The following is a 7,563-nucleotide window of genomic DNA, read 5'->3' as shown; positions in this document are numbered from 1 at the left end:
AAGAAGAAGAAGAAGAAGAAGAAGAAGAAGAAGAAGAAGAAGAAGAAACAAATTGTTAAGGATAAAAAATAAAAATAAGAGGAAAAATCAGTAAATGTAGAGCGCTGGCCCTGGAATCAGGAGGACCTGAGTTCAAATTTGGACTCAGACACTTCACACTTACTAGCTGTGTGACCCTGATTGCCTTGCAAAAAGCAAAACAAAACAAAGAAATTGGTAAAACTAATCAATATACTGCAAAAGTGTATGATGTCTACAAGTGCCATTACTCCTTCTTCCTTACCTCACTTCATTCTTTCCCTTATTCTATCTTTTATTTTTCCAAATGAATTTTTAATTATTTTATTGAGTTATGTAAAGTATCCCTTTGATAATTTGATTAGTATCACATTAAAGTTTTAAATTAACCTTGGTGGTATCATCACTTTTCTCACATTGGTATGGCCCAGCCATGAGCACTGAATATTCCTCCAGCTATTTAGTGTTTCTTTGTTTCTTTTAGGAGCACTTTGTAGTCAAACCCAATGGTCTTTTCTCAATCCTTGTTCTTCATGTCTTCAGCTTTAGTGCTGTTGATCACGCTCTCTTCCTTGATACTCTCTTCTCTCTAGGTTTTCAGGACACCACCCTCTTCTGGTTCTCCTATGTTCTTTTTCGTTTCCTTTGCTGGATGCTCCTCCACATTATACAATCTTACCAAAGGAGTTCCTCAGAATTCTGTCCTGGGCCCTCTTCTCTTTTCCTTTTATTCTACTTCACTTGGTGATCTCATCCCATGGATTTAATTACCATCTCTATGCTGATGAGTCTCGAATCTCCTACTTCTCCTTCCCCAACCTCTCTGTTGACCTCTAACCTCACATCTCCAACATCCTTTCTGATGTCTCAAACTGGATATCCGATAGACATATGAAACTGAACTTGTTTAGAACAGGTCTCATTATTTTCCCCGCTAAACCCTCCTCACTCCTTACCTGCCTTCTTACTGCAGAGGTCAGTGCTATTCTCCCAAACCCTGAGGCTCAAAACTATGCTTTAGACCCGTGACACTGGCCTCCTTAGCTGTTTCACCAACAAGACACTCCATCTCTTGACTCCCAGCATTTTCCATATTGTGCCCCATGACTAGAATGTTTTTCCTCCTCAACTCCATTTACTGATTTCCCTGGCTTCAAGTCCCAACTAAAACTTCTTTCTTTTATAGGAAGCCTTCCGCAGTCCCCCTTATTTCTAGTGTTTCCTTCTCTTAATTATTTCCTATTTATGCTGTACATAACTTGCTTTGTATATATTTGTTTGCATGTTCCCTCCCCCATTAAATTATAAGCTTGCTGAGGGCAGAGGCTGTCTTTTGACTTGTCTTGTACCTGCAGAGCTTAGCACAAACACCTGGCATATCATAGGAGCTTAATAAATGTTTATTGATTATTTGGTTTATTGAATCTATGCAAGTATTTTATGTGACTTGGTATATTGAACCCAAATATTTTATGTATTTTGTAGTTATTTGGAATAGGATTCCCTCTCTATCACTACATCTTGGATTTTGTTACAGACATACTATAGATTTTTGTAGGCTTATTTTGTAATCTGCAGTTTTGCTTGAAGCTATTATTTCTATCAGCACCTTTGTTGATTCTCTAGGATTTTCTGAGCAAATGGTCATCAGCAAATAGAAATGGTTTTGTCTCCTCTTTATCTTTATACTGTTAATTTCTTTTTTATTTATTTTTTTCTTATTTATTGATACTGCTACTACTTCCAGAACTTTATAAACTAATATTGAGGACAGTGGTTTTCCTTCCTTTACTCCCATATTTGTTGGAAAAGCTTTATGTCCCTATTACAAATGATGTTTGCTTTTGGATTTAGATAGATACTTTTAATGATTTTTAAAAATTTCTGTAGTCTCATTTTATTCTTTTTTTTTTTTAAGCAATTGGGGTTAAGTAACTTGCTCAAGGTTACCCGGCCAGTTATTTCTGGGTGTGGTGCTGAGTGTCTGAACCCGGGGTTCGATCTCCAGGTCGTCCCAACACTGGAACCGGTGCTCTTACTCGCTGAGCCACCTGGCTGCCCCTAAGCAATTGGGGTTAAGTAACTTGCTCAAGGTTACACGGCCAGGTGTTTCTGGGTGGGTGCTGAGTGTCTGAGCCCGGGATTCGATCTCCAGGTCTTCTCAACACTGGAGCCGGTGCTCTTACTTGCTGTGCTACCTGGCCGCCCCTGTAGTCTCATTTTATTTAAAAAGTTTGTATTGATATTCATTTATGATATTGTTCTATAGTTCTTCTGTACTTTATCTTTTTATGGTTTAAATATTAAGCTTGTCTTATAAAAGCAATCTAACAGGATGCTTTCTTTCTCGATTTTTGAAGATAATTTACATAGCATTGCTAACAATTTTTCTTTGAGAGTTTGATAGAATTCAGGGAATTTATCAGAACCAGGGGTTGGGTTTTTTTTTTTTTAAGATTTGTTATTCCAATATAGCTAGTTCTACTTTTTTCTGACATTAGATTATTTGAGATGTCTATTTGATCTTCTGTTAGTTTAAGTATTTTATATTTTTCAAAGTATTCCTCTTTTTTCTTCTCAGTTTGGGTAACATGTAATTATAGAGTAGATCCCAATGATTGTTTTTCTTTCTTCTTGTTTTGTTGTGATTTTACCTTATTTGTTTGCTGTTTTGTTGATTTGATTTTCTGTCCTCTTCTTTTTGAGACAGGCTAAAGTTTTATCAATTTTATTCCAGCTTTTAGTTTTGTTAATCATTTCTATGTTTTTTTTCTTTCCAGTATATTTAGCTCTCCCTTAATTTTAATTATCATTTTATGAAGTTTTTTTCATTTCCAATGTATCAATCTTTCATTTACTTTTTAATATTTCCCCCTTTGTGTTTAAGTTAGGGTTATTTGTTGACTTTATAATTTTTTCAAATAAATATTTAGTTCATTAATCCTCTCCTTTTTTATTTTGTTAATATATGTTTTAGGGATATAATTTTTCTCCTGGGGACTATTATAGCAGCATCCTAGAAATCTGATTTTTTGCTTCATCATTATTGTTTTCTTCATAACTTTTTATTATTTATATGATGTTCTCATTATTTGGTATTTCATTGTTCTCTCCATATATATATTTGCCTCTTTTGTTCATGTACCCTGACCTAATTGATGATTTTGTTGTGTTATAGTCTACAAAGGATATATTTGCTATTTCTTTACAATATCTCTGTTCCCTAATGACCAATTTTTGATACAAGTCCCATGTGGTGCTGAGAAATATACAGATTCTTTAATAATCCCATTCTAAGATTCCACAAGTCTTTTAGCTCTTTCTCTAACATAGCTAGAGAAGTTTTGGCTTTTCAAAGTTTTTGGTCTCAGTACCCCTATACATTCTTAAGAATTATCAAGGCCCAGGACTGACAGATTGACTGATGGACAAACTTGGTTCTGCTTCCTGAACACTAGTCTGAGCCCCTGCCTTAGAGAGAAGCTCAGCCTAAGGACCACTGACAGCTCAATGTTCTACTTCACTAGTCATGCTGATTCTTCTGTTTATACCATTTGTATGGGAAAGGATAAACATGAAAATAAAGATCTAATAAAGTATAGCTAGCCAGAAGATATTTGGTATCATGTAGACAAATTCTCTTCAGTTCACGTGAATCTTTGGCTACACAAAGGGGAGGGTAGAAAACATTCCAAAGAAAGTACTGGACCAAACAAGAGATAGAGAATACTATGAAATGCAAAATGGATAATTTTGATTACATTAAATTGAAAAGTTTTTGTACAAACAAAGCCAATGTAACCAAGATTAGGAGGGAAGTAGGAAACTGGGAAAGAAGTTTTATAATCAGTATCTTTGATAAAGGCCTCATTTCTAATAGATACAGAGGACTGAGTCAAATTTATAAGAATACAAGTCATTTCCCAATTGATATGTGGTCAAAAGATATGAACAGGCAGTTTTCAGAGGAAGAAATTAAAGATATCTATAGTCATATGACAAAAATGCTCCAGATTACTATTGATTAGAGAAATACAAATCAAAACAACTCTTAGGTACCACATCACACCTGTGGCAATTTAGCAATCATGTTAGATTGACTAACATGACTAAACAGGAAAATTATAAATACTGAAGAAGACGTGGGAAAATTGGAACACTAATGCATTGTTGGTGGAGTTGTAAACTGATCCAACCATTTGGAGAGCAGTTGGGAACTATGCCCAAAGGGCTATAAAAATGTACATACCCTTTGACCCTGCAATACCAATTCTAGGGCTGTATCCCAAAGAGATCATACAAATGGGAAAAGAACCCACATGTACAAAAATATTTATAGCAGTTCTTTTTGTGGTGGAAAAGAATTGGAAATTGAGGGGATGTCCATCAATTGGGGAATGGCTGAACAAGTTGTAGAATATGAATGTAATGGAACACATTATTAGAACAGATCTCATTATCTTTCCCCCTAAACCCTCCTCACTACTTACCTGCCTTCTTACTGCCAAGGTCAATGCTATCTTCCCAAACCCTGGGGCTCAAAACTCTGCTTTAGATCAGGGACACTGGCCTCCTGGCTGTTCCACCAATAAGACACATACAATATGGTGCTCTAAGAAATGATGTGCAGGTAGACTTCAGAAAAACCTGGAATGACTTATATGAACTGAAGCTGAGTGAGGGGAGCAGAACCAGGAGAACATTGTACACAGTTACAGCCACGTTGTGTGATGACTAACCTTGATAGATTTGGTTCTTTTCAGCAATGCAAGGCTCTAAGACAACTCCAAAAGTTTCATGATGGAAAACACCATCCACATCCAGAGAAAGAATGATGGACTCTCAATGCAGGTCAAAGCATACTATTTGTTCTATCTCTTTTGTTTTGTTTTGTTTCTTCTTTCTCATGGTTCATTCCATTGGTTATAATTCTTCTTTGCAACATGACTAATGTGAAAATATGTTTAATGTGAATGCATTTGTAGAGCCTGTATCAGATTGCATGCTGTCTTGGGGAGGGGGGAAGAAGGTGAAGGGGGAATGGGGAGAAAATGTGGAACTCCAAAGCTTGTGGACATGAATGTAAACTAAAATTAAATTAATTATTTTTTTTAAGTGCTGATGAGGGGTGCCTAGGTGGCGCAGTGAGTAGAGCACTGGCCCTGGAGTCAGGAGGACCTGAGTTCAAATCCGGCCGCAGACACTTAATACTTACTAGCCATGTGACCTTGGGCAAGTCACTTAACCCCAATTGCCCTGCCCTCCCCCTTCCAAAAAAAAAAGTGCTGATGAGCTATGCACACTTTGTGAAGGCCACTAGTATTCAAGGTTGCAAGATGAACAATGTTAATGTGGCATATGCACCATGGTCTAGCCTAAAGAAAATAGCAGACACAGATGTTAAACAGATCGCATTTCAAAAAATATGTGAAATTTTAACACTAGAGAAGAAAGTAAATGAGATTCTGAACCAATTAAAATGATCAAAATGGAGTCATTTGCAGACCTGTCAGTAGAAAAGAAATACCAACACTGAGAAGAAAGGAATGAGAAGAAAGCCCAGATCCAAGATATGAAGAGGAAAGAGAAAGAGAAAATGAAGAAGGAAAAGATGAGCTTATGAATTATTCTTCACTAAAGAAATCTGAAAATATATCTTCAAATCAGGATGGTAATGATTAAAATGAATTTATATGAATGAAGAAAATGAACTTGATGAATTTTTAGATTGAGACATTTTAATTTTCAGATATGTTTCACATACCAAAGAACCTACCTAAAACCTACATGAATGACATTAACTTTGGAGAGTTGAGAATCTGTTTCAATCTTTATTGGTGAAAAATGAGCCCCTGCCTAACAGTGAAACTTGGAGACAAGAAGAATGTAGCTTTAAGAATGAGGAAATGTTTATATCAGAAGAATATTGTCTTGGCTGCTCATGAAACTTAGCTCTACTTGCTCCTAGGATGGATTTCCAAAATAATCAACTTGGGGAAGTATTTGTCATATTATTTCCCTGAAAGCAAATGTCATAGAAGACCCATCTCTTTTGTAAAGGTCATCCCTAGTCCATGTTTTGTTTAGTAGAAGGGGGTATTTGGGGTGAGTGTTTTCTCACATTCACCAATTGGAAATAGGTATGAATGGGGTTTGAAATTACAAGCATTTGGGCCTGTGATTTTTAGAACTAATTTCTCTTTGTAATTACTCAACTTATTCGAAGAAAGATTTAATGTGTATATTCTGCTGTAATTTCTTATCCTATCATTATAATGATCTATAATCTCCTTAAATTAAGCTCTCAGGTAGGTTGCAGCCTTTTAAAGAGAAGGAGGTCATCCATTGGTCATCATAACACCAACATATTAAATGAAATAGTCAGTGATTGTTGAGATTGGGATTCATGCCAGTTGCCCCTAGCAGACACTGAGAAGTCTGGCCAATTATGCAGCTTCTAGGCTTGTGTTATTTCTTAATATTCAGGTATGTGAGACCTCAGTCTCATTTGTCCCAGTCTGGTATAATGAGGCATGTTACCCACTCAAAACACCTTTAAGTACAATGATCTCTGACCTCTCCAAAGTATACTTCAGAGTTCTATTATTTTAAAAGCTCTATAGCAACTAAAGCATGATGATAAGCTTTAGGGATTCACTAAGGGCAGATAATTTACTGGTGCTAATGTTTTCTAAACCTTTTTCTAGGTTTGTAATCCTCGTCTCAAAGGTGAGCCTATTTTTGGCCTAATGAATGCAGCAAGAGGCAAATATCCACAATGGAATTATGATACCAGAAAAGTTTTGGATGGAAAATTGAGAGCTCAACAGTCAATCAAATGGGCCAGCTTTGTTACCTTGAAGCCTTGAAGGCTTGCTTTTTATAGTTGTGACACCAAACTCTAGATTTCTCCCCTTGACGTAAAATAATAACCTAGGTGGTTTTATGTAGGTTCTTACAGTAGCATTATCTGATGTCTAATGACTTTAATGATTGGGATCCTTAAAAGAAGCAGTGAAAGAGAAAACAAAAACTGCAAGATAATCAGTAACTCAGGGTTACCTTTTAGCCTGTCTCTACCCAGACTCTCACACTTTATGACTGTGCCCTAAACCAAGAAAAGCCTTGACCTAAAAAAAAAAAGTATTGCAGTTTAAAGCAATTTTGTGCATTTTCAGAGACTATTTGGACAGAGTGATTTATTTTAGAAGACCTATATTTCCAAGGTGATGTGTAAAGTTGGACAGGAAAAACTAATGTGATTCCAGATTACTGGGTAGAGCTTGTATATGGGGGACTTGTAGAAAGTAGTGATTTCCTATGTAATCTCCCTTCTCTAAACACAGAATTTTACCATTAGATAAGAATAAAATATCATCATTGAATATGAAAAAAATTACTGAGGACCCCAAAGAGCTTTCATTTAAATGGATTGTATCTACTGATATTTGCTGTATTAGAAATTTAAATGGACACATTTTTAAAATATTAATTTAAAAAGAACAATAACAAACTCATTAAATGTTAATGTATTTTATGAATATA

At 35.7% G+C, this 7,563-nt stretch overlaps 1 pseudogene; it reads left to right on the top strand.

Moving 5' to 3' along the window:
• The first annotated feature begins 3,528 nt into the window (after positions 1-3,528).
• LOC138171860 (coiled-coil domain-containing protein 25-like) lies at positions 3,529-5,715 on the top strand (annotated as a pseudogene).
• The last annotated feature ends 1,848 nt before the right edge of the window (positions 5,716-7,563 follow it).

This window comes from Petaurus breviceps, unplaced genomic scaffold, assembly GCF_028583685.1.
Source record: "Petaurus breviceps papuanus isolate PSGF00001 unplaced genomic scaffold, PetGlider_PUasm1.0 470, whole genome shotgun sequence".
Taxonomy (NCBI): Eukaryota; Metazoa; Chordata; class Mammalia; order Diprotodontia; family Petauridae; genus Petaurus; species Petaurus breviceps.
The sequence above is the reverse complement of the archived record's forward strand: the minus strand, read 5'-3'. Positions and strand labels throughout refer to the sequence as shown.